This window comes from Lepidochelys kempii, chromosome 8 (genome assembly GCF_965140265.1).
Source record: "Lepidochelys kempii isolate rLepKem1 chromosome 8, rLepKem1.hap2, whole genome shotgun sequence".
NCBI classification, from domain to species: domain Eukaryota; kingdom Metazoa; phylum Chordata; order Testudines; family Cheloniidae; genus Lepidochelys; species Lepidochelys kempii.
The window spans coordinates 50,051,753-50,078,679 of record NC_133263.1 but is presented as its reverse complement, the minus strand read 5'-3'; the positions used below and the strand labels follow the sequence as shown (position 1 = coordinate 50,078,679).

Here is a 26,927-nt window from a genome sequence, read left to right as displayed (position 1 = left end):
TCTCTTCTGGCCTTAAAGAATCTATAACTCTAAGAGTACAGACGGTGGTTTCAGATTCCAGATCTGGATCAGAATGTTCCAGCCTTCATCAGTGACTGAAGTCGGGCTGGAAAAATCTCAAACTGTGGGAGGCTTCCCACAGCACTTTGGGTAAAATTTTCAAATATGCCTGAAGTGAGTTAGGACCAGACATGCCTAACCCACAAAAAAAACCCACAGAAATTGGGCTTGTTTTTAGCTTAATTGACTTGTGAGTTGCTTGTTGGCTAGTTTATGGCTTGTTGCTTGTTGTAGATTGTTGCTTCTTTTTTTTTTTAGTGGGAAGAGAGTCGGGCCCACAGCAGGCCCACCACAGTCCCAGACTGCATGCCGGGGGGAATCTAGTCACATAGAGTGTTGGGATTCTTAGGGATTGGCTTGTTTTGGCCTTGTTTTGAAATGGGATTAGCTTGATTTTTGGCTTATTGTGAAAATTGAGGTGCTTATTTACCATGTGAAAGTTGGCAACTGTGGTTAGGAACCTAAACTTCTAAAGAGGCTCCTTGAAGTCAAAGTCCCATTGCCTTGCAATGAGACACTTAGGCTCCTAACTCAATTTTGAAAATGGGACTTAGGCACTTTTGAATATTTTACCTTTTGGATCAGTCCCTTTGCATGGTTTCAAAATATAAATCCAAATTTTACAGCTCAGACCCACCTATAACACTGTTTACATCACAGTTCTGAAATGCAGCCACCTCTGAAGCAGAGCCCAAAACTATTTTAGCGGTTCACTAGAACAGTTCTAGAGGAACAAGACCTCTATCTGAAACCACATAGAGAATAATACAAGGGAGGGAGACCACCTCTGCGAGACAGCCAGTTCCCATCAGTCCCCCTGTGTGATTGTTTCAGACAGATTTGGATGTGTTTTATTTTTAAAGCCCATTCTAGGCATCAGTACAGAAAGCCAGACATTAAAATTAATTAACTTTTTAATGGATTGCCAAATGAGCGCATGAAGGAAATGTGACTGATGTGTAATGTATTTAGAACTCAGTAAAGCCTTGCACAAGCTTCCTTGAATAATTCATTCCTAGGGCCTGCAGATGAGCCCTCTCCCATGGACTGTAAACTGGCTGGACCACCACAGATTCAGGGTAATGATGAACAGCAAAGCAGCAGACGGTGAGGGCTGGCCTGCGGGGTGCCACTGCAGGGATGGCTGGCAGGCCCCATTTCATTTCACACTGTCATTAATGAGAGGGCAGGAAGGCGGTGAACAGGGCCTGTTTGAAGTGCTGCACAGCTAATGCTATATTGGGAGGGGTTGCAAAAACGGGTGAGGATAGAGAAATAATAGAATGGGGCTAGAAATATAAAGAGGAAATAATGCAGCAAGATTCCATCTGTAAAATAGAAGCTTAATACTGGAAATACAGGGGGAAATAATCCAAGGGCAAGGCTGTGATCCTGCTACTCACTTAGGAAGTGGCTGCTCACATGAGTAGTCCCACTGAAGTCAGTGGCAGTGCTCAATGACAATCTAGGCCCAATATTCATTAAGAGGCAGATATATGCAGCAAGACTGAGTCAATAAAGCACAGCTCTGAGCAGGGGGTGCTGAGGAACCGCGCCCACTCAGGGGCACTCTAGGGAGTACAGGTGCTGGCCAAGCCCCCCTAGAGGCAACCCCTCCTCATCCTCCTTTTTGGGGAGCATCCATGGGGCTTGCCTCAAAGGTTCTTCCACCCTACACCCACACAAGGAATGTCATAATCTAGACCTTGGAAAGTAGTAATGTGGCAGCTACTTGTGGATGATAGTGGGTAGCAAATTGGATTTCACTGTGAGATGGTGTCTAAACTCATGCCTTTCGGAGCGTCATATTAGGGATGGCTTGTCATCAGAGTCTAGGTCCAAATCCTTCCGCATTGGTGGGGAAGATCAATTCAGATCTCCAGATTCAAACCAATTCCCTCTGCTTTTGAGTCAGATCCAAACTCAGAAGTCACCTCTTTACTGATTCAGGGTGCAATGTGGTGAAATTATAAGATGCTTGGATGAGATTTCCCTCCTCCTCCCACTCTGTGAGCTGTAATCTCACCAGGACACTTCTTGAGCTAACCGAATCTGGCTCCAAACATTCACCCACTCCCAGACCCACGCAGAGGCACCACACCACAGAGCAGGGAGATGGCCTCTCTTCTGGATCTCACACCAGTGACAGCACACTTCTAGACCCAGTTCTCCCCTGACCCGAGCTCTGCTCAGCACAGGGAAGGAAGTTATGGCTTGCTCTAACCTACACCACCAGTATAAGGGCACAGAGGGACCCTACAACACTAGAGAACCAGTTTAGCAGAGTGGACCTCTGCCACACACCTACGTCGTCGTCGTCGTCTTCCCTAGGTACACCCATTATGCAGGGGGTCAGCGGAGCAGCTGACCCAGGAGATGGTTGTGCCTGCTTTACATCAGTGGGGCACACACTTCCACCAGGGAATTCACCATTGGCCATTTATGGCCAGAATCTACCCCTTTGCATCTCTTTAAAGGTGGAAGCAAGGCTCGGGAAATCTGGGTTCTATCACTAAATCACTGTGTGAACTTGAGGAAGTCATCTGCTCACTCTGTGCCTCAGTTTCCCCACCTGCCACATAAGGATAACAGTATTTACGTACGTCATAGGGGTGTTGTACAGCTTAATTCATTAAAGTTTCTGAAAGCTGTAGGTGGCCAATTGCAAAGTAATTACATTACAGTATTAGAATGTAACACGGTGTTTCTAATTTCCATGACTCCATAGGAACCCGATCAGAATAATCAGAATTATTTCACTTTTGCTGGGGGCAATGCACTGCAGCATAGACTATCTGGGATGCAGCATGAATATTCTGTGAGCAAGAGATGGTTCTGTCTTTGCTGAGTGGCAATGATGCAGCAAAGCGGAAAGTTGGGGGGGAAGATTCCATTCCTTCTGGCCTTCCAGCCCTTCCCTAGGGCAGTGGTTCTCAACTAGGGATACACATAACCCTGGGGGATACATTGACTCATATAGATATTTGCCTCGTTTTACAACAGGCTACATAAAAAGCACTAGTGAAGTCAGTACAAACTAAAATTTCATACAGACAATGACTTGTTTATACTGCTCTATATGCTATACACTGAAATTTAAGTATGGTATTTATATTCCAATTGATTTATTTTATAATTGTATGGTAAAAATGAGAAAGTCAGCAAATTTTCAGTAATACTATCCTGTGACACTTTTGTATTTTTATGTCTGATTTTGTAAGCAAGTAGTTTTTAAGTGAGGTGAAACTTAGGGGTACGCAAGACAAATCAGACTCCTGAAAGGGGTACAGTTGTCTGGAAACATTGAGAGCCACTGTACTAGTCTTATTTTAAGACCAAGGGGTGTTGACTAACACAATGAAAAATCAAAACACTATTTTGATACTGTTATCCCCACTGGAGTCCTGTAATAGCTGGTACCTGATTACTACCCTCCAAACTGAAGACTTTTACAGCCTCCTGTTTGACGATGAAATGTCATGTGATGGTACATCACTGCCGAGGACAATGCACTGACCTCCACCAGATGGATGGGAGCTTAAAGAGTTAACAGGGCAGGCAGGGAGGGAGACAAGCCAAGATGTGCCATTCACCTGCTACAAGTGGGGAACAGGCTTGAAATGTGCATGTCACTGAAAGCTGGACATCTGCACAAGTGCAAGCCTCTGCCGCAAGGTGAAAAGGTAACACCCTCGTACCTTTCTCTCTACAGGTGGTTACAGCATTTTACCTTGATAAACGGGCTGCTTCCATTTGAGAACTGGATCCAGGAGAGGGTGCTGAGGAAGGAAAAACCAAACCACCTACTCCAGCAGGTACTGCACCTTCTTACTTTGTGCTTTCCCCTCCCACCCAAATCTCCAACTTCTGGGTGGGGTTCATTGTCCCTTAGTGCTTTGCAATGGGTGTTCTGCAGATAGTCCGAGCAGAACTCAGCTTCATGCCTGCCTACCACAGCCGTAATGAAATGGCCCCAAATGGTACTTTATTTATTGGATGCCTCACAAGCTGGGGCTCTGGACTGATGGGGTCTGTAGCAGCTAGTACTAACCTTGTTTTTAATAATGTATTTCAGGAAGCTAGTGATTATGTGGCTGGTAATAAAAGTGTATTACTGTGCTCAGAGATGCCAGGGGTTTGTTCTTTATTCCCGCAATACCTGAGCTCAGATGGGCCAGCACAAATCATTTTTTGAATTATTTACTAACCTAACCAAAAACTTCGTGTTTCAAAGCCCATAATAAACCATCTCTACATCCCTTTAGCATCTGCCATAACTCTTTCTGATGTCAAAGGAAAACTCATGTTTCTTTTTCTTTCCAAAGATTTCCAGATATTCTTGTTTTTCCTTCATACAGAGCATAAAGCTCCAGACAGTGCAAAAGTCTTCTAAGAATGAGTTATTTATGCTGATATTTTATTCCTCTCAGCATTTCCCCCCTTCTGTCTGCTTTCCAAAGAATCTTTCCTCATGTTTATGAAAGAATAAAGTGTCTGGGCCCGGCACCCAACAGGTGTAAAACGCCACCACTCCATTGAAGTCAGTGGAAGAGCTCCTTAGTTGGTGTAAATTGCTACAGCTCCAGTGACTTCCATTCCAAGGCACACCACCGGAGTATCTGGCCCTCTGGGTTTTTGGAAAGACACGTGGTCTAAAGGCTTCTCGTTGGACAGTCTGGGTAAAAAACATTCCTTGAAAAATCTATAAAAATAATCCTTTTTTACATTTGTGAGCCAATTATTTTGACATTTTTCATGAAAATGTATTAGCGTCTTTCAAAAAAACAGCTTTAATGAACAGCGAATGAAAAAGGTCATAATCACGGCCAGACTTGCACCAGCTGCAGTAATAAATCTGTTAAGGTTTTTGGGCAGCTGTCAAACTAATAAGCACAGGTACAAATTAGCCAGAAGAGTTTCTAATGTGAAGGAATCAATACAGCAAACACAACATCAGCATCATAAAGCAGCCATAGAGGTCATAGGTATTTTGTTACATAATCTCTGTTCTATATGGGCATACTCCATGTTCTGATGCTACAATGACATCACACAACTTCATTCTGTTGGGGAAAATGCTGCCAAGCTGCTGATGGCGAAGCAGATGGTAAATGCGCTTACTATTGCTGATCTGCTTGTCTAGCGCCATTAAAAAAACCAAGCTGTGCCTGCATACTGTACACACGGCTAGTCTGTGCAAAAACCCATGTATTGCTCCTACTCCGTTCCTTCCCTTATTTGTTGGTTTCATCTACCTGAGATTGTAAGGTCCTTGGAGCAGGGACTCTGTTTTATTATCTATAAGTACAGCCCCTAGCATAATGGGCCCTCAGTCTGGTTGGCACTTCTAGGTGCTACTGTTATACAAATAATAAATAAGTGGTAAGAAATCACCAGAGCCCAGACCAGTGGCAGAGCCAGGTTTTGCAAGCAGGGGAGCAATGCGTCATTCATGGTGGCTGCAGCAGCATCTCCTGTCCCATGGGGCAGGCCCCAGCTCCCCATCCCGGGCATTGCAATCTGGCACATGGGGTTGCAGCACCATTCCTGTTTGGCTCGTCATGGCCGAGGGGCGGCCAGGCCAAATATGAATGAGTGGCGTTTCGACATGATGCATGGGGTCACAGCACCACACAAAGCCATGTGCCATGTCACAACACCCAGAGCAGGGAGCCAGGCTCAGCCCTGCGGGACGGGCACTACTACTGGGTAAGTGGAGGGCAGGTTCACTCTCCAGCCCCATGTGAAAAGGTGCCACACATACACCTGAAGGCCCCCCTCCTTAGTGCCACTATTGGCCCATGCCATCAAAAGCAAGAGCCCCCACGCCTTCACTCTGAAGTACATGTGGAAGGTGAAGAGGAGGCCAGAGTTTCCTCTCTGATCACATGTACAGTAGACAAGCCTTTCTCCATGTTTGTTGATGACATTAGACTAGGACGTAGGAGGTCTGGGTTTGATTCCCAGCTCTTCCACAGTGTGACGCTCTTGGGCAAGCCCATGCCTTGTGCTTCAGTTCCCCATCTGTGAAATGGGGATCATAGCACTTCCTGTGGCTAGCTTGTCAGATCTTTGGTGCAGGGACTGTGCCTCTGTGTGTACAGAACTTGCCATAGCAGGACTCTGATTTCAGTTGGGGCCCTTGGGTGCTACTCTATGACAAAGAAAATAATACCATGAAACAGATAGCTAGATTTAACTGCGCTTTCTTTTTGTTTGCTTTAAACAAAACTGGGTTTACGAACGCTCCCTAAAGAACCCCACTGGAGTTCTGGCCACTGAAATTACAGTGCGGATCTGTTTATTTTCCTTACACACATTGCTGCGCTGGATTGCATTATTCTCTTTTTTCCCAAATCCGGCTCATGTGTTTGTAGCTCCTAGGACCCAGCTTCCCAGACAGACAGAGGCAAGCATCTGAGTTTCTTCTGTTGGTGGGAAGGGATTGACCTGCTGGGATTGACTTCATGCACAAATGTATTTGCACAGGCAAGTATGCCTGAGTCACTACTGCCTGTCACAGCGGAGTCAGGGGTTAAGCAGATAGCAACATTCTGTGCATGTGCATTAGCAACTCTCATGTTAAAAGCAGTGAAATGGTCCATTTTCCCGTGATGGAACTTTGCAAGTTCATGTGTCACCAGTGAAATAAGACAACCCTGGCAAAGGGCTGATTTTCTTCCAGTATGTCACCAAGGACAGTTTCGGTTCTGTAAGATGCCCACTCTGAAAACAGGGCAGGTACAAAGATTCCCACCGAAATGACACAGCTGAACCAGTATCTATCATCAGCTCAGTGGAGTGTGGCTGTCCACCGGGGAGGTTCAAATGTCAGCATAGCAAAGCGGTGTGTGAACCAGCTGAGGTGAATGGCAATTATCTATAAGCAGGATAGTAACACTGGTCATAGCAAATTCACATGCCTGGTTTTGGGAGTGAGAACTGTGACATGCTTTTTAGCAAAATGCCCTGCTATGTTGACGACACTGGACATAGAGAGCATAGCTTCACAATGGAAGCAGGACACTGTGGATGTAATGATGTCAATGCAGGATGTTGAAATACTCAGCATTTACAAAATGTGTGGATTTAATCCAGTTTACTGCCATAGTGTCTGCCATTCCTATGCCAGGCTAGAGATTATGGCGGGGCATTTAGCTACTTTAGGCTCCTTTGAAATTCCCGACCATCCTGTCAATGAATTGTTTGCACATTGTCTGTACTCCGTGTCGGTCTCCTATAGCTTTGGCTAACAATCAGTCCAGCTTGCTGTGAAATGAATCCTGGTCCAGCTAGTAATCAGTCCCATGGGCATGGTACAGCTGGGAATCAAACGCAGTCCTCCTACGTCCTAGTTTTGTCCATCACTAGGTCTCACCTCTTCTCATCTTACTTATCCTCATTCTGACATGTTTCTTCTTTGCAAGAGCTTGTTATTGGGAGCATAGTCATACGTTTTGTGTGTATGTGGCCAAATGATATCTTTCAACCATAAACTAGTTCTGTACAGCTAACACTGAAACAGTCCAGCTAACAGGATGAGGAAACATAAGATATAGGCAAGCCTTTATTAGCAATTGGTTGGGCTGGAAAGGAACCGGGTATTCAGTGAATCACATTGGATGAGACTATGAGATTAGACTATGACTAAGCCTGACTTTCACACAAAACCAGAATCAAACTTGATTTGAAATCCTAAAACATTTAACTAACATGTCTTGAAGGGGGAATTTGATAAGTCTTCAACTATCTAAAGTGTTATAAAAAGGGAGGTGATCAATTGTTCTTCTTGTCCACCATGAGTATGACAAGAAGCAACTGGCTTGGTCTGCAGCAAAGAAAAACTCTAATGCTAAGGAATGTTAAGCACTGGAACAGGTTCCCAAGGGAGGTTGGGACATTCATGCCATTGGAGGTTTTTCAGAACAGGTGAGACGAAATCTCTGTCAGGGACGGTCTAAGTATACTTGGTGCTGGCTCAGGGCAGGGGTGGAGTAGATGGTCTCTCGAAGTCCCTTCCAGCCCAACATTTCTATGATTCCAAGGAGAGCAGCAGCTCGGTTCTAAGCAGCTGAACTTATTAGAACTGAAATTCCCAAACAAAGACCAGGTGCATCGCATGGAAGGGAGAAAACGTCCATGGAAACTGGGGGAAGATTAGCATTGGGGAAGGGCAGATAAGGCAGTGTAGGGTCTCCACCCTCTCTGCATACAGCCCCTCAACACAGACAAAATGTGTTTGGGGCTCCACTGGGAATGGGTGGAACCAGGGAGAAGCTGCTCTCTAGGGCACGCTCTCTGTGCACAGTCTTGGTGGGAGAGCTACAGGCAGCATACCACAGGGCTGTGTCTTTTGAGGCCTACTGTACTCAATGCGAGACTCCCACTGTCTGCAGTAGGCTTTGGATCAGGCTTTTTCTCTGTGGCATCAAAGGGGGCCTGCACAGACTTCAGGTCTACTTATCTGCCCAGGGAGCCCATGGGGCGTGAGCTAGAGGTGGTTCACCAGTCAATGCAAGTAGCGCAGGCCACACCTTCTGCCTCAGCTGCCATCCTTTCCTATATGAGGGCTGATACAATGAGGAGAACTGCCCAGAATTTGCTGCACAAGTTTTCCCCTCCACACATCATGTCAGCACTGTGCCTTTCAACGTCTTCCATTTACACCCTGGATCTATGCTGCGCGCTGTGGAAAGCCGGCCTGTTACCAGCTGTAGCGCAAGGTGTTCTGCTCAAAAGCATGCCCCAGGTAGGAAAGATGGTTCCAAGGGGGTACATGGAATTGTGGTGGTGATAAGGCAGATGGTTACGGCAGCACCATCAGCAAGGAGCGGCTGCAAAGGGTGTGTGATTAAACTCTAATTGAGCCATTGTTGGAGACAATAGAATTATGATGTATGGGTGGGCTCCTGCAGACTGTAATAGACAAATGAATCAAAATAGTAGCACTGTAATGGAAGCACTTCTAACTGTAATCAAGGCGATAATGAAAAGAATGGGGCTGTAATGGAGGTGCTGGCTGCAGTAGAAATGACAATTAAGATAATAGTATTTTAGCAGAGGAGATGCTGTGCTTCTCACTGTGCTAGAGGAGCGGCTGAAGGGACTGGATGGAACAGCAATAGAGATGCTGACGACTGTGGAGGAGCAGGTCATGATGATCATAAAATCTGCACTGGAGATAAATCTGGGGATAATGGAAGTGTAATGGAGATAATTATGACTGTAATAGAGGCAGAGATTTTGGAATTGTAATAGAGGGGCGTTGGTGAAGATAGTGGCAGTGAAGTGGAGGGGATGATCTCTATCACAGAGATAATGGTGATGAAGATACCAGGCCAGATCTTCAGCTAGTGTAAATCGGCAGATCTCCATTGACTTCAGTGCCACTTGCCATCAGCTAATAATGTGGCCTGTGACACTGTAGTGAAAGAGAGGTTGACTGATGAAGGGCGTGATAATGAAAGACAATAAATCTGTAATGGAAAAATAATGGAAAAAGTAAGAAAATCAGGATGGAGATAATTATGACTATAATAAAGGTGGTGATGGTGAAGATAAGTGAATTATCTAATGGGGACAATGAAGATAACTGAGTTGTAATGCCGTGCTGCTGCTAACAGAGGTGATAGAGATATGGAATTGGATGGGCGGAGATGCAGATATCAAAACTGTAAAGGGCATAATTATGACTGTAACAGGGGTTGTAATAAAGGTAATGGAATGGTAATTGAGGAGGTAATGGTTATAAAGAAGGCGGTGCAGATAATGATAATAAAGAAGATAAGGAAGATAATAGATTGGAATGGAGTTGTTCAAAGTAATGGGGTTCTAATGGAGATGATGCGAAAAGGGAATGGAAGTATAATGAGGTAATGACTGCAGTAGTAGAAAAGATTATTGTTGTTATGGAAGAAATGAGGACAGTGATGCAAGTGAGGATTATGTTGCTCATGCTTCATGATAAGTGGTGGTGGAGGTGACCATGAGGCTAATGAAGATAAAGATGGGGCGGGGTGGGGGGGGGACTGTATAACTGGAAACAAACACAACAGAAGTCCAGATCATTGTAGTGCTGTTCAGAGGTGTACCGGCAGAGGAAGTCTGTAACAGACGTGACTGCTGACAGGGACACATTAAATGACCCAGGTGGCTTTGTAGTGCTTTATGCACTAAGGGTATGCTGCCCTTCGGAGCCTGGAGCCCAGCAGGGATAAGGCGCTGGGAGGGCTTTGCTAAGGACTGGAGTGGGAAGGGTGAATATGAGGGTTGTGGTGATAACAGTGATGATAATGAAGATGGACAGTGGAAATGCAAAACGTGATGGGAAAGGATGGCAGGAGATTGCGGATGACTGCAGTGAAGAGGTGGATGGCTGTAACTAGTCAGTGATGATGGGACACAGATCCTTCTCACGGAAGTCGCGATGATGTTTGGTGACAGGATCGCAATTTAACATTCCAAAAGTTGATCAGTGACTGAACAGGATAGAAATGTGTGTAAATGTCAAGGAATTAATGGGAATACAAGTATTACAGTGATGGTAATGATTCAGATAATGGCTTTAGTAGTTCACCTCTTTGGAGGAAGAATATGTTACTCTATCTCAGTTGGAAATATCATACCAAAATTAACCTTCACAGTAGCACTTGTAGAAGTCCAGGTACACCCAATCCACAGCATGGGGATTGCCACAAGGATCGTGCATTGGGAAGCTTCCTCTGGGTAGGTATAACCAAGGTTTTGGGAAGTCGCAGATGAAGCAACATTGATGGGCCACGTTTTTCCAAGGTAGTAGTATCTCTGATAGGGATCTGGGAAAAGACCATCTGTTTCCCCCTTCCAGACCAAGGAAAGAAAAATAATGTAATCATGGGTTGATACAGGAAGGGAAATTAGGAGGGGCAGCAGAAGAATGACAACCTTCAAATGGAGACGTGAGTTACAGCATAAACTCAGGGTACCAAAGTCCTGCTGTCATCAGAATGATTCTCAAGTGGGCAAAAAATAACCCCCAGAAAGGGCTCTGCTCTCCTCTGTATGGGTCCTGACTACACCATCATAGTATCTGAGCACTGGTTTCATTTGAACATCAAATACACCCAAGATAGAGAAATGAATTGCTTTGTTCCTAGGTACCATGGTTTGAAGTGACACCCTAGAACACCCAGCATCGATATTACACTGAGGGAATAAATATTAGCCCTGAAGAAGGTATTTGTGGGTTCCAGCATAGGAAGGAAAGTCTTGCTATTCTCCCCTGGCCCTCGGCTTAGCACAGTCACTAATCCAGCCTGTAAAGTGTGTGTATTATTATTCCATAGCTTGTATGGAAGGGTTTATTTATTCTCTAAGCGCTGGCTCATGCCACGTGAGTTTTACTAAGATAAAAGGGCTCCGTGCATGACTATTTTAGGACAACTGCATCAGCATCAATGCCTGAGGCAGAGCAAGGCTCCTCTTTCCCTTCCCTGATGTGCTGGGAGCTCTCCCCTCCCTTGTATGTATAGTTTGGAGGGTCTCCTCCAAGGATTATTTTTCCTGCCTCTGCAAGACAGCAGAGGAACTGAAACTGCCTCCAGCACAGCTCTCCTACAAGCCCACATGACTCTCCATTGCTGCTAGACACACTGGCCAACATCGGCATATGTGGGGGCCTTTCAAGTTAAGCTGCTGGCTTCATATTTAGGCTCCTAAATAAGCAGTCTGGTTTTCAGAGGTGCTGAGCACCCGCTGGGCCTCTTTAAACGTCTGAACCCAGGTAATGGGACAGGTAGGGGGAGCAGTTCTGACACAGCTTTATTACTTGCTGCCCTTAAGCACACCTTTCCCTACTCCATTGTTCCCCAGGCAGAAGAGCGAGCTTCCTGCAGGTCGTTTTGGCAATAATAGTTCTTATGGCCTTGACAAATACCCACCAGCAAACCCCCTACAGATCAGCTTCATTTGGCACTGATGGCACTGGAAAGACTCAATGACTACAGGAGATGGTGGATCAGGCCCTACAGTGCAATTCTGCAACTCTTAGTCAGTGGGATTACTTCCATGACTAAGGACTACTTGTCTGAGTAAGGATTGCAAGATCAAGCCTTATAGTTGTATAACTGATCCAGAGAGGGGGAAGTAACTAGCAGCGGCTGGCTGCATTCTGGGGTAGATGGTAGCGTATGATATGAATACTCATTTGAGCATTTCTGTCTGCCTGCTGGAAGTTAATATTTTAATGTGCAGAGGTTTAAGGTGCTGTCTACACATGCCTGAGGAGAAGAAGAAATGTCCTTTAATGCTCAGGCAACTGTGAAATAAAGAATGGAAGATAAGCGCTAACAAAAATCAATGAAATGGAGAAAAACTGGAAAGAGAAGAATACAGGATATTGCACTTTCCTCCAAGATAACCTAGGAACATACTTTATCATCAAATGTTCATTTGCAGTAACAGAAGGGGCTTGATTATTTTTTAATCAGTTTTGAAACAAAAAAAAAAAGTGAAGTCAAAATAACCCAGCATACCAAAGGAAAAAGCAACTGGAAGTTCATTTGCTGGCCAGTTGCTGCCTAAAACTTTGATGTAAAGCGAAAAAATGTTTTGCAACAACTCTCCCAAAAACATGTGAGAAAAAACCCTGCCCAAGTTCAGAAGCAATTTAAACACAGACACTATAGTGACTAGCACGCTTAAGTGCATGGTCCTGCTCCCACTGAAGGCAATAAAAAAATGCCCATCAGATTCAATGGTGCAGGATTAGGCCCTAAAAATTAATAGCCACATTTGTGGGCACTAATCAAAATGGAAGGCAGGGCAGAGCTTAAAGAGGCATGATTTAATTTAACGAGGTGATAATATTGATCCTGGCAGGGATGTTTGGATCTGGGGGTCTTCCAATTGCTCCATTATAGATATTAGGACTAGCCATGAACCTGGCGCTAAACTTGGCTAGAGTTTGTGATGGCCACATTAGCTTGCAACTGGGATGCACACAGAAGCCTGAAAAAGGAGCCAGGCGTCTTCTGATTGCGGAAAATCAGCCAGGCATCTTCTGATTGCCAGTGCCCCCTGAAATCATAGGACAGGCTCCCATTGACTGCAGTGGGTCTTGGGTGAGGCCTAGAAAGAGGGCCTTTCCCAGCAAATACCTTGCGACAGGGAGCACGGCCATGCCAAGTGAGTGGACCAGCCCAGCAGGAGAAAAAAGCAGCTACAAAGATGAACACATTGTGCCCATAAGTATCCTCTTTAAAAGCATTTCAGCCAGGGGCAGCTCGGGGCCAAGCGCCAGAGCCTGTGGCTGGCGGATTTCCTGTTAAACCACCACAGCAACAGGCAGCAAGAGCAGGGCCCAGGCAATTGCTCACTACTGGCCAGTTGTGAGGAGTGGGCCAGAATGAAGTGAAACAAGCCCATGGATGCTCACAGAGGGAGGTGCCGAGCCGAGAGTGAAACTAAACAATGACCAGTTGCTCGGGGGGGGGGGGGAGGGTGGAAATAAGTTAACCAACAGGACATGGGATTGTGAGGTTGCCAGGTGACTATGGTGCTTGACAAACTCTGGGTTTTGATTACAATAATAAATATAATACTGGGCTCTTTGATAGCCCATTTCAGCAGTAGGAGTTAAAGCGCTTTACAAAGGAGCTCACTATCACGGTCCCTATTTTACACATGGGGAAACTGAGGCACAGAGAAAAGAAGTGGCTTAACTACAGTCACTCAGCAAGCCTGAGCCAGGCCTCTTGAATCCTAGTCTGCTGTGCTAGCCACGAATCCACATGGCCTCCCCTCAGTACCAGTGCTTTGCCATCCATGTAAGGGTTGTAGCTCTCTGTATGTGCTTCCACCTAGTCCACAGTTGCCCGCCGTTAGTAACGCCTTGTGAGCCACATTACATCCATCCGTCATCACTTCCTGCCTTGCTCCGCATCTGTTTCATCAGCTGCTGGAATGAGGGTATCTACCAGCTCACTTCCAGTAGCTGGGAGCAGACTAGGGTTACCATCTGTCCCTAATTGGGCCGGACAGTACCAAAATGTACATTTCAAGTCCTGGTCCCAGTCTGAACGACTCTGGGACGAATGCTGTCCTGGATTCCCTGTAGCACATCTCCAAGGCTCGGGGTGGTGTCAGCCTCTTCCCAGCAACAGGGGCCTTAGCTCTATGTTATAGCACGAGGCCCCGCCCCAGCTCAGAAGCTGAAGCGAGGCAGTGGTAAGCACCGCCCAGGAGACCTGAACCCTCCACCTGTCCTGGGCAGGGACATGGACCGGGACTGCTCTGGGCACCCCCAGCATATCAGGGTTGGAAGAGACCTCAGGAGGTCATCTAATCCAACCCCAACTAAATCATCCCAGCCCGGGCTTTGTCATGCTGGGCCTTAAAAACACCTAAGGATGGAGATTCTACAACCTCCCTAGGTAACCCATTGCAGTGCTTCACCACCCTCCTAGTGACATAGTGTTTCCTAATATCCAGCCTAGACCTCCCCCACTGCAACTTCAGACCATTGCTTCTTGTTCTGTCATCTGCCACCACTGAGAACAGCCGAGCTCCATCCTCTTTGGAACCTCCCCCGCCCAGGTAGTTGAAGGCTGCTATCAAATCCCCCCTCGCTCTTCTCTTCTGCAGACTTAGAGTCTGGGGAGGTGGAGAGTCTGCCCCACAGCAACTGCAGGCTCCCTGGGTGGCTCTTATCACTGGCCAGCTTTTCGCCTAGCTAGGGGGTGGGAGTCTCAGGGGGAAGAGGAGGAGCAGGGGGCAGGGTTTCTGTATGCATCCCACCTTTGCATTTTGAAAAGGGGGGTCACCTTAAGGCAGACAAGCACACCCACCCTCCAGTTGTGCCTGGAGCCTCTGGAGGGATTATAAGGTAGGGGAAGAGGCAGTGAAGGGCTCTTTCCTTGGGCCAGGCCCCCTTCTGGCTGCCCAGTCTCCCCATGTTGCCTATGCTTATGGTCTGTACAGCTGCTGCACACTTCTCAGTCCGGGGCATTAATCAGTGGGGCAGGAAAACAGCATTGCTGTTTTCATGCAGCCTGCACCGTTTTTCCCATTTGCACAGCCTGAGTTAGACCTCTTTGACCCATGTAAAACTACAGTGCCTCAGACTGTCAGGGCTGGGGAGAAAACCCCAAAATGACTTGATATCAAGTTCTCCAGCCAACCAAAAAGACACACAAAGTATCTGCTCACAATCTCTCCAATTTAAAGCCTTCAAATCACTCTGCTCATTACTGCTGAGCTGCATGCTCTGCTTTTCTCGGTGTTGCATGAACACCACATTCTTTGCTGTTATGAGGCAGTGTTCAACACAATCAACTCACTCCCCTATGCCTAATATAAAGAGTTTCCACTGTTCTGAGACCACTTACCCACCCAGTTCTGTGCCCTGCAGGTCTAAATGCTGTAACAATGTCATTGACTGTCATCCATGTCATGCTTGTGTCATGCTTTTCTACACACAAATAGGAGGCTTGGGCTTTCAGATAGAAGGTCATTGATTCTACATGAAGGACAGCAGCACACCAAGAAAGAACAAATGTAGTGTCTGCATGAGGCAAATAACAGTGAGTCTGACCCGGTCACAGAATCCAAAAGTGCTTTCCAGAATGGAGCACATCACAGCAGACAAGCAGGACTCCTCCTCCTCCTATTTGAAGGAGCAGTATGCAGAAATATAATGCATCACTTCTGCTGTGCAATTAGATAGATACCCACCAAGCCTCAAGCACTGGAGTTCTTGCTCCTGGTCTTCTGATTTAAACACTGGAGCATCTGTACAGCCTTGCATCCGGGCCAGATGGTTAATTCATGAGGAGCCTTGCCTCAGACCCAGGCATCACCCAGCTGACCTAGAAAAGGAGCTGTTTTTACACCCCCCCATACTCACTCAGTGAGAGTGTATGAGATGCTGGTTCGAATCTTAGCTCAGTATAAAACACTCCAGCAGCTCAGTCAGCCAGATAGAATTCTGCCTACTACCAGAGTGAACATAGCCATGTGCTTTCACCAGAATATAGTAATCACGGAATACATCATGTACACCATATTGGGAGGGGCCTGGGTCTTCATTCTGCCCAGTAGACCATGCAGAAACATCCTTTCCATATCACAATATTCCCTTTACGATTTGCCACCACTATCAGCACCACAGGGCATCATTAAGTCAAGTTAAATTGCTCATTCTTCTGTTGAAAAAGAAATGGACAAAATGATGTAGCAGCCAAGACCCGAGCCAAGTCTTCCGGTAGCTCGGCCTGCAGCCATTGACCCTCAGGCTGTACCTGCGTCACATTTCATACGTGCACCGGGGAGTACCTACTTACAAGGCAAACCCGGCTACAGGTAGGGGTATGTTGCACTCTTCTTTCTGAGACAATATTGACCCGGTACCCTGACATAGTGTCATGGCGCTGCTAGAGGTGACCTCAATGACACCATGGTTATTTTTGGCAAGAGACAGGGCTCAAATCTTGATGTCCTGGCCAAATTCCAGTTGGGGTAATTGCAGTCTGCCAACGTCAAGTGCCCCTGAGGTATGCGTCGCTCTACCTCCTAATCTGTTGTCATATACTGTCAGACAGCAGCCGTGTTCCACCTCTAGCCCCCACAAGAGCCAAACTTTACACACACACACACACGTACGTGTGTGTGTGAGTGCATGCATGCCCGCACCAACCCTCCCCCTCCCCCCGCTGGAGTAACTCAGCATTGCAACATGTACCATGTCCTTCACTATGTATCCATTCAACAGGCGAGGTTGAGGGTGCACTACATCAGAATAAGCCACAGGTCAGGAACGTGGGAAAGCACCCCTGTTCACATTGTTTCTCTCCCTTTGGGGGAGAGGGTGGAATTGAGCCTGGGTCTCCCACATCCTTGGTGAGTGCTCTAAGTAATATGAGCCAAGCTATAAGGTGGGCTCTTCCTCCTCTGCCTGGTTTGTGTGGAGCGAGGCAGGCACCTAACTCATTCCCTCCAAAAGTGGCTTAGGCAGCGACGTCCCCTGACCGCAGGTAGGGAGTTCCTGTTCATGGATCTCTAAGCAGAGCTCGGTGCCTCCCTGCAGTCCAGACTTAGGCACCTAGAGTGGAGGACTCAGCACATGTCCCTCTCATCAGTATCGCTCAGAATGCAAACCACAAAAGGCAGCCCATAGGTGGGGAGAAACCTCTCTCTCCCATTTGTTGTATAGGGAGCCGAGGCACCTAAGTCAGGCTTCATGGATTGCAGTGTTCCTGTGATTTTCTAGGCGTCTAAACGTTCAGCGCCATGACACTCAGCATTGCAGCACGTAAGTCCCATTGTGGATCCAAGCCTTGGTCGTTCAGCTGCAGTTGTAGGGGCTCATGAGTTCAGATCCATAGGTCCGGGATTCAGTCGCTGCAGAAACCCGGGGGGGGGGGGGGGTCATTAGCAGCAAAGGGTTAAAGAAAATGGCTCGTCCTCTAGCTTACTGCTGCCAGGGATGACACAGTGCTATTAAATGGCGGAAAGAAGAAGAAGGTGATGTAAATTACAACACGGTGTTCAAGAGGCTGAAATCTCTGCCTTCAGGTCAGTTTTCTTGGGCTGGACAAGGAGCCTGGATCTGGCCAGGAAAGCCTGTGCTAAAAATACTTGAGGGCTCCCACTGCCGCAACAGTGTGGCATGGGAAATCCTGAAGCATTCTGGCTGGCCTCATTTGCAACCAGAAACCACACGCTCGTCCCTGTGCATGCAGGGAATGAGAACACACACTTAGCCAAAGCTGTTCCGCTGTCTGGTTTGACAACCCTCGTTTGGAGCCGCTTAGCAAGATTAAGGCCAAGCAGCCGCTCAGTCATTCATTCATTCCTCCTGCCTGCGGAAGCCTGATGAATAGTTCAGGAGCAATTTCTGGCAGGGCCACCCTCCTCCCTGTCATGTGAAGGAAGGCATTCAGCTGGCTGGAGGGGCCTCAGGAATACAAAACGCCAGCCATCGCAGAGGAAGGGGAGGGGGGTTAGCGGAGGAGGGTTGTGTTAAGGAATGAAAAGGAGTCTCGACAGCTGAAAGATGAGCTCTATCTGTCACACTGATACTGATAAGGCAGATAAGCAAAAGGCAGCTTTCCACAGCCCCCAGGAGGATTGCGAAGGCTCCTTGAATTGTTTCATTATGTAGGGGAAGTTGGCCCATGCTTAGAAATCAGCTGGTGCTAGACAAGCAGCAGGTTTAAACTCAATCAGTTTAATGCACCATCCTCGGGGGTGCTGAGCGTCACTTGATTTCTGTTCCTTGAGGCGCCGTTCCCCCAAGGGATGCTGCTTTACAATTCTCCACTAATGAAATGGATGGGCTTGCATTGGCCGCAGTGAAGTTCTTGGCATTGGCCATTCTGTTCAACATGGCACTGCCGGGCGCAGAAGTGATCAGATGGACTCACTGAACAGTGACTGCAGAGCTGGGGGAAGGGGAGGCAGGGCTGTGCACAGGTCCATAGAAGAGCAAACACTGGGGCTTGCTTTTGGCCCAGTATCGAGATGTCTATTCCCCAGCCCCAGATTGGCCTCTCTCCTGTCTTCATATCTCCAGGACTCCACGGAGACTGCATTGAGGATGTACCTGCTATCACCTCCGAGGCTCGCTGACCCCTCTCTGGACTGATACAGCAGAAGCCTCCAGTAGTGGAGTTATTCTTTTCCCAGAACAACTCCACTGAAGGCAGAGTTTGAATGGGGGGAAGGGACAGGAAATATTCTCCTGCCATGGTGGAGTCCACCATACCTTCTCTGCATCAGAGTTAGGCCCAAGACAAAACCCCAGCACCAAACACCTCTGAACTTGGCTGGAGACAAATCTGGATCTGAAATTAGCCAATGGTACCTCTCTGTGTTTCCTGGTGGGTAGAGCATTGCACTAGCTTCTGTTGTCTTCTCTGCCGTTTGCCTGCTGGGTGACCTTGAGCAAGTCACTTCATCTTGCTCTGTGCCTCAGTTTCACCCATCTGTAAATGGGGATGATACTGGCCTCCTTTGTAAAAAATTTTAAGATCTACTAATGAAAAGCACCATATAAGAGTGAGGTAATATTATATAATGGGCTGAACGCTCTGGGACAGTTCAGATCTGGATGATCTCTTTGGATACTGGCAGAAGATGGCTACTATTCTGGACCCAAAGAGTCTTCTGAAGAGCAGACTGCTGGCTTTTGGAATGCAGCAGATTTCAATATAAGGTGTGTATTTAACCAAGAATTAGGTTCAGGGGAGCATCCACTAGGACCTTATAGGGCCCAGATTTAATTTCACAGTTGGCTCCCAACTCTGTCATGGGCCAAAAGCCCAGAACCCAAAAGGGGCCCAAGCCCCTGAGATGTGAACACCCCAGAATCGGAGCGGATTGAAATCCAGATCCGAATGTTGTCATTCCCAGGCATGTCTTCACTAATTGGAGATTCACACTAGCTGAGCTCACTGTTAGGTGAGTGTGTGTATATATATATCTGCTGGCTATAGTGGGCGTAGATACATCTGCCTGCTAAGGAGAAGAGACATGGGCAGGCTGCTCAGGGAAGTAAAGTTTCCTAGAGCTGCTCTACTTACCATTAACATGGCAATCAGATGAGCAAATCAAGGCAGCAGCCATTAAACCTGAAGGAGCTCTGCATTTCAAGGTAATATGACTCGTAATACAACCTGTTTGGCTGTAAATTCTCTTTTGTGCCCCTGTAGCACTCAGCTTTGATGTGATCTGCTGCATTCCTGACAGCCCTGCTTCACTCAGGAGAACAGTAGGTTTGGGTCAGTTATTCTCCCCTGGAAGGCTTAGGTCACCGGCAGCATCTGGTTCGCAGCAAAGTTTGCCCTGCTTTGTAAAATAAAATCCCCAGCCCCACATGGATTTGAAATTAAAATGCCAAGTTAAGCATCATCTCGGAGTCTCCTGCTGGTGTCTGTGAAGGGGGAGCTCTGAGGCTAGCAGCCTTGAGTCAGATGAGGGATCATCTCCCATCCTGGATCAACATTCAGGCAAAGTCCTTTCCTGCTGAATATTTAAATAAAATCTGGGCTGTTTACCAACAAGAATAAAAAGGACTTGCAGCTGCTGGTGCCACCTGTGTCCAGGGAATTCCAGACCAAAGTCTCCTCGCCTGAGTTCCCAGCTGCAGAGCGTGAAGGGCTGGAGCCAGAGAGCAGGAGAGAATCCAGCAGCAGCTGAGAGTTGGAGGCAGAGCGTGACAGTAGCATGGATCTGATAGAAGCCTTTTATGGGATAGCAGGGTTGTTAGCTCTGCTCCTGGACTGGCAGATCTAGGGCCAGATGGACCTGCTCCTAGACAGCTACCGTTAGCACCTATTACAAATGCCTGGACAGCAAGCTTACCCGCTCGTATTACAGGCTCCTGAGTAGATCTGGATGAATAACTGGGTTTTTTTCAGTTCACTGGCCCAACTGAAAAATTGCAAGGGGGTGGGGAAGGATTCATATTGGGTCAACCTGAAATGAAATGTTTTCAATTTTTTCAGCAAACTGAAAAAATGGGAAAAAAATTCATTTTGGGTCAAAGAAAGTATTTTTTCCCCAAAAATGAAATGCTGCATTATGGGTTTGAGGGTTATTTATTCCCCCCACCCCTTTAAAAAAAAAACAACCCATGGAAGTAAAACTTAAACAAAAAAGTTGTGAATTGAAAAAATCAAAATGTTTCATTTCAAAACTGTCAGAACTAGACTTTTAGAATTTTTTTCTGAATTTGTTTTTGGCCTTTTCCCAACCAAAATAATTTGGCAAATTCAACACAAATTCATGAAATGTTCCAGCCAACAAATCTGCATTATTTTTGCCCACAGACTGCACCCAGCTCTACTCCTGAGACTGGTCTAGCTCAGCAAATTTCTCTCTCCCTCTAGGCCACAGAGTCATAGAAGTTAGAGGTAGAAATGACCTATTCAGTCAACCTAGTCGTTCCCCAGCCCACATAGGCTTGTGCTTTACCGTGTTTTCTCCAATATAGTTTTAAATAGCCCAAGTGACTGGGTTTTCATTCTTGTCCTCGGGAGATTAGCCCACAATGTAGCCTAACAGTCTGGAATACTCTTCAACCCACATTTTCCTTTAACTGGGCATAAACGGATGAAAGTTATTTCCCCTGGGCCTTCTCTAGAACAATTCCTCCTTAGCACTAAGTTCTTCTCTCAGTGAGACCAATATAAAATCCCCAGTAAATCCACTGAAGTCAGTTAAAACAACGAGGAGTCCTTGTGGCACCTTAAAGACTAAACAAATTTATTTGGGCATAAGTTTTCATGGGCTAAAACCCATTTCTGGGTTTTAGTGCACAGAAGCTTATGCCCAAATAAATTTGTTAGTCTCTAAGGTGCCACAGGGACTCCTCGTTGTTTTTGCTGTTACAGACTAACATGGCTACCACTCTGAATCCTGAAGTCAGTTAGGTTATTTTGCAGCTATAGTAGTGTCATGAAGAGGCAAATTCTGCCTCAGTGTTGATACCTTTCAAATGTTTGTAGATCAATTGTTTGTAATCAAATTCATTGCCTTTGTTTCTTCCACCTTCTTACATGCTTTTGTCTCTCCTCACACTCTATTATAAAAATCCCCTACTATCAAGATCTTGGTTTTTTTTCCCTTCTCCGCCCCCTCACTCAGAAAGTGTGCGACTTTTGTGACTGCAGAATTTTTATGAGTATTTAAGCTTTGATTTATTGCCATGCTGGTGTGGTAAATTATATATATATATAAAGTGCCAAGGGATGTGGGTAAGAACTGTAGGTGATTTCCTATCTCCTACTCCACAAAAATCATCTTGCCAGCTAACAAGCTCATAATTAAACACCTGTGTGCCAGATGTAGACAGCTGTAGGTGTTTAATACTGCTGATCCAGCTACATAATGCCTTAAGGGTTTGACTGAAGGCTCCCTGATCTCAATGGGAGTTGAAATATTTTGGTTTGTTGAACTGACCTAAAATGTTTCAGTAGAGTCAGTTCAACATTAAACTGCATTTCACTAATGTGGTGCATTGCCTCATGGGAGTTGTTAGTTTGGAGGGCCTAGTACCTCCCCATTCTACCCTATGGGCTACACTCCCTGCCTGGATTACATTTCCCATGATGCAACACAGCTCTCTCCCCGGCCCCCAGAGCATGGTGCACCATGGGAATCATATGGCTGCAAGTGCATCAAAGGAGATGTATACTGGCCAGGGAGCCTGACCCACAAGGGAAAACTGGGGCCTTAGACACCTGAATTGCAGCTCCAATGAAGCTATGTGCCACCACAGAGCAATGGAATTGAATATTGTCCTGACTCGAAATATTCTGGGTCAGTTCAGTAAACTAAAACGAAATACTTTGAATCAGGAGTATCAAAATGTTTTGTTTTGATCAAAAACTCCAAAATGAAATGTTTCATCATTTCTGAAGGAGCATTTTTGGAAAACTTTTTGTTCTGTGAAAAAAATTGATATTTCAATTTTTTCTCCTGATTTGAGAAAAAATAAAATGGTGAAATATCACAATTTCCTGTGGGATGGACATTGTGATTTTCACTCAGCTCTAAAAGTAATGTACTTTTAAATTAGTTTCTTGACGTGAAGTATCACACACACAAACAATATCCAAAAGCAACATGCAAAATAAACTCCGAAGCACAAACAGAAAAAGTAACCCTTCTTTCTTGTGCCCTCTTTTCTTGGCTGCGTGAGCAGAAACCAAGATCCATTTGTTACGCGGAATGAGAGAACCATTGTCTCTCCTTATTTAGTGCCTCTCAAGCAATACTGCACAAATCCAATAATAACTCTCCTTAGTTTCTGTGTCTCCAAAGCTGGCACGCAAACCCCACCCACCAATAAATCAATTTAAAAACTTTTTCAGAGCTGGATTCAAAATACAGTACTAAAATTCTATTATATACAACGTAGTGCTTTTCATGTCAAAGGTTCCCAAAATGCTTTATTAAAAAAAAAATAATAAAAAAATTTAAGCCTTCTTGAAATGCAGCCTCTTCTGGGGTGGAATCCATCAGCTATATGACTGGAACTTAGGAATGACTTAGGAAAAGAAAGGAAGCACAATGCTGTATCCAGTAAGGAACTGTAGGAACCTTTTTAAATAAGCAAAATATCATTGCCCAAAAAGGAATTTGGAGAGCGAAAAGCGCCACAGCCTTTGTAATAGCCACAAGTGATAAGGACCTAGGTTTTACCTCTTGTCAAAAAGGTATACAAGGAAGAACAGTGTGTACAAGGCCCATCAATTTAGGTATTTACTGATTTGCCCTGAAAAAATCCCAGGTTTTTAAAAACTCAGTATTCTGGTTTTTACTGAATTTCACCCAAATTTGGCTTTTTTGGGCACCCAGGAATTTTTTGCAAAGGAAGTGAACAAACCCATGCTGAAGGACCGGGATCAGAAGGGGGCTCTGTCGAGCAGGGGAAGCGGATGGGACTCTGTGCCCTGGGAACCAAAACCAGCAGGGAGCTGGGCCTGGGCAGCCAGGACTGCAAGCTTCCCCTGCTGGCCAGAGCCCCTCCTGTTCTCAGCCCTTCAGTATGCCCACAGGAAGTGGACAGGGCAGTGCTAAAGGACTGGGGTCAGGAAAAGGATCTGTCCGGCAGGAGGTCAGTACTCACAGGGTGCAGCCTTCTGCTCCCCTGCTGACCTGGACGCTTCAGGGCAGCCCTGTCTACTTCATCTGTGCAGGAGGGAGCAAGATTGGCAGGGAGCCAGGTCCCGGCAGCCAAACCCACCTGACTGCTACATTGTGAGCGCCCCTCCTCCATACTGCTGACATTTTGGGTTTCACCATTTTTCATTTGCTTTTAAATGTTAGAATAAACCCTGATACATTCTCAGGAAATGTATTTAAAAATAAAAGCTAACAATGAAGGGATTTAAGTGTATGCATCTGGTGCAGGGAAGAGTACTATCTACTGACTCCCTATCCAACCACCTACCAGGTTAGCCCCTGCGTAGCTTACAAACTCACTGTGAGGTGCCATAGCTAGGAGATTGCACTAAAGCCATCCTGCAGCACCGTTCCAAATCTCATTTGGCTTCCTACTCTATTTTTTCAACCGGGTTTCGGTTCTGGAAGATATTTAAAAAAACCAACAAAAACAGACAAATAACAAAGCCGATCTGTGTTTTGTGCTATATCTAAAAAGTCTCATGGGATACTCTAAAAAGAAAAGGAGTACTTGTGGCACCTTAGAGACTAACCAATTTATTTGAGCATGAGCTTTCGTGAGCTACAGCTCAAAGCTCATGCTCAAATAAATTGGTTAGTCTCTAAGGTGCCACAAGTACTCCTTTTCTTTTTGCGAATACAGACTAACACGGCTGTTACTCTGAAACCTGTCATTATGGGATACTCTGAAGTCCTCAGACACAGTGGATAATGCATCTTTCAGTGTCTTCCATCTTAGCACTGTACATTTCAGTGGCTTCAGAGACCTCTAGTTTACCAGCTGATTCTTAAAAACAGAGTGAACCATGTCTTTTAAAAATCAATTGGGTCCCTGGCTTTTGCACATCAAGAACATCTACCTGCATTCAAAGTTTCACAAAGATACTTGACATTTCATTTGCATTGCTCAGTATCCCAGCACACATTATAAAAATGCACATCGACAGGATTTACACTTCTAAATGATTTAGGAGATTTTGAAAATCCTGCCCATATAACCACCTGCTCTTTACCCATACTAAAAAACCCACATATACACATGTACCTTCCCTGCTCAGACCACTGCTGGAAAATCATCCAGCAACGTTAAGCTATGTATGGGCAATCAAACAGATTTTCTAAGAAAGGTGTCCCATTCTTGCACCCTCACAAATCATCATCCTGGCCAGGCCCACTTTGACACCTGTAGTGTAATGTCATATTTACAGCCAACAACAAGGGAGGATTGCAAAACAATATTTTTTTTAAAAAAAATCTTATGCTCCTTAGGATAGGAAAAAATAATAATAATAATAATAATTAAAAAACCACTCCAAATACCAAAGAGAGCCCCTTATATGAGGCTTCTATGGGTCAGTTGTATAGTGTGTCCAGTATCCCAACGTGGTGCATGTCAACAGTGAATCACAGAATCAGAGAACTGGTCATCTAGTCCATTCCCTTGCACTTGTGGCAGGACTAAGTATTATCTAGACCATCCCTGACAGGTGTTTGTTTAACCTGCTCTTAAAAATCTCCAGTGATGGAGATTCCACAACCTCCCTAGGCAATTTATTCCAGTGCTTAACCACCCTGACAGGAAGTTTTCCCTAATGTCCAATCTAAACCTCCCTTGCTGCAAATTAAGCCCATTGCTTCTTGTCCTATGCTCAGAGGTTAAGAAAAACAATTTTTCTTTCCTCCTCCTTCTAACACCCTTTCACAAACTTGAAAACTGTTATCATGTCTCCTTTCAGTCTTCTCTTTTCCAGCCAAACAAACCTAATTTTTTCAATCTTCCCTCATAGGTCATGTTTTCTAGACCTTTAATCATTTTTGTTGCTCTTCTTTGGATTCTCTCCAATTTGTCCACATCCTTCCTGAAATGTGGTGCCCAGAACTGGACACAATACTCCAGTTGAGGCCTAATCAGCGCAGAGTAGAGCAGAAGAATTACTTCTTGCATCTTGCTTACAACACTCCTGCTAATACATCCCAGAAGGATGTTCGCTTTTTTTGCAACAGCATTACACTGTTGACTCATATTTAGCTTGTGGTCCACCTATGACCCCCAGATCCCTTTCTGCATTTCTCCTTCCCAGGCAGTCATTTTCCATTTTGTATGTGTGCAACTGATTGTTCCTTCCTAAGTGGAATACTTTGCATTTGTCTTTATTGAATTTCATCCTATTTACTTCAGACCATTTCTCCAGTTTGTCCAGATCATTTTGAATTTTAATCCTATCCTCCAAAGCACTTGCAACCCCTCCCAGCTTGGTATCATCGGCAAACTTTATAAGTGTACTCTCTATGCCATTATCTAAATCAGTGGTTCCCAAACTTTAACAACCTGTGAACCCCTTTCACTAAAATGTCAAGTCTCGCGAACCCCCTCCTAAAAATGAATATTTCCATGGATTTTCTCCTTTACCTGAGTCTAAATTATAAAAGCAGTGATCTTGGAAATGTAAAATTTGTTTTTATGACATGCTTATTACACACAATTTATTATTTATTATTATTACAGTATTTTTATTACATTATGAAAATGGTAACACTCTTCCAAGATCTCACTTTCGTAGCTTGTATCACTTTGAATAAGCCTGTTATAAGACAAGGCTCCTATGTTTCATCAAGGAGTATCAGATGTGAAACAGCATGAAGGTATTTAAGAAGCCAACTCAAAGAGTTCCTCCTACACAAGCACTCAGGTCTTGAGCAGTCCAGGCAAACAACGCACGTTGCAACAAAGCCTAAACTTGTTCTTCATAATAATTTTAAAAACAATACTAGCTGCCTATTTAATTTTAAAAACAGCAAAAAATATCCACCTCCCTTTCCATTTCTTATAATGAGTCTTGAAGTTTAAATCTCCTCAGTGTGAAAGAAATGCTTGCTTTGATCTGCTTAGCTCTTGGAAGTCATGGGGTTAACACCCCAGAGCCCCTGGCTGCCCGGGGTCCCTAGGGACAGCTCTGTTTGCCACTAGGGAATTTTTTTTCCTGAGAACCCCCTGTAACATTTCGCAAACCCCAGTTTGGGAACCACTGATCTAAATCATCCACGCCGTCTGCTTCATATAGACCTGGGAACAAAAGAAATTGGTGAAGTTGCTTAATAGGAGATTAACCCGTCCGCCCTTTCATTACTTGGCACTCTCTCCCTTCTCTCAAGTGGTTTGGGTGAAGGGGAACAACTGGCTCATTGCAAAGTCTGGATTC

At 45.4% G+C, this 26,927-nt stretch overlaps 1 protein-coding gene across 8 annotated transcripts in view; it reads left to right on the top strand.

Annotated features, from left to right (window-relative positions):
• The window catches only part of TNR (tenascin R), a 375,512-nt gene that overhangs the window by 228,341 nt on the left and 120,244 nt on the right, over nucleotides 1-26,927 (top strand). For all 8 annotated transcript variants that reach the window (XM_073356462.1, XM_073356467.1, XM_073356466.1 and 5 more), the window contains exon 2: nucleotides 3,773-3,875. The gene's annotated coding sequence lies outside the window, so the exon portion shown is untranslated. The remainder of the gene's footprint in view (nucleotides 1-3,772; nucleotides 3,876-26,927) is intronic.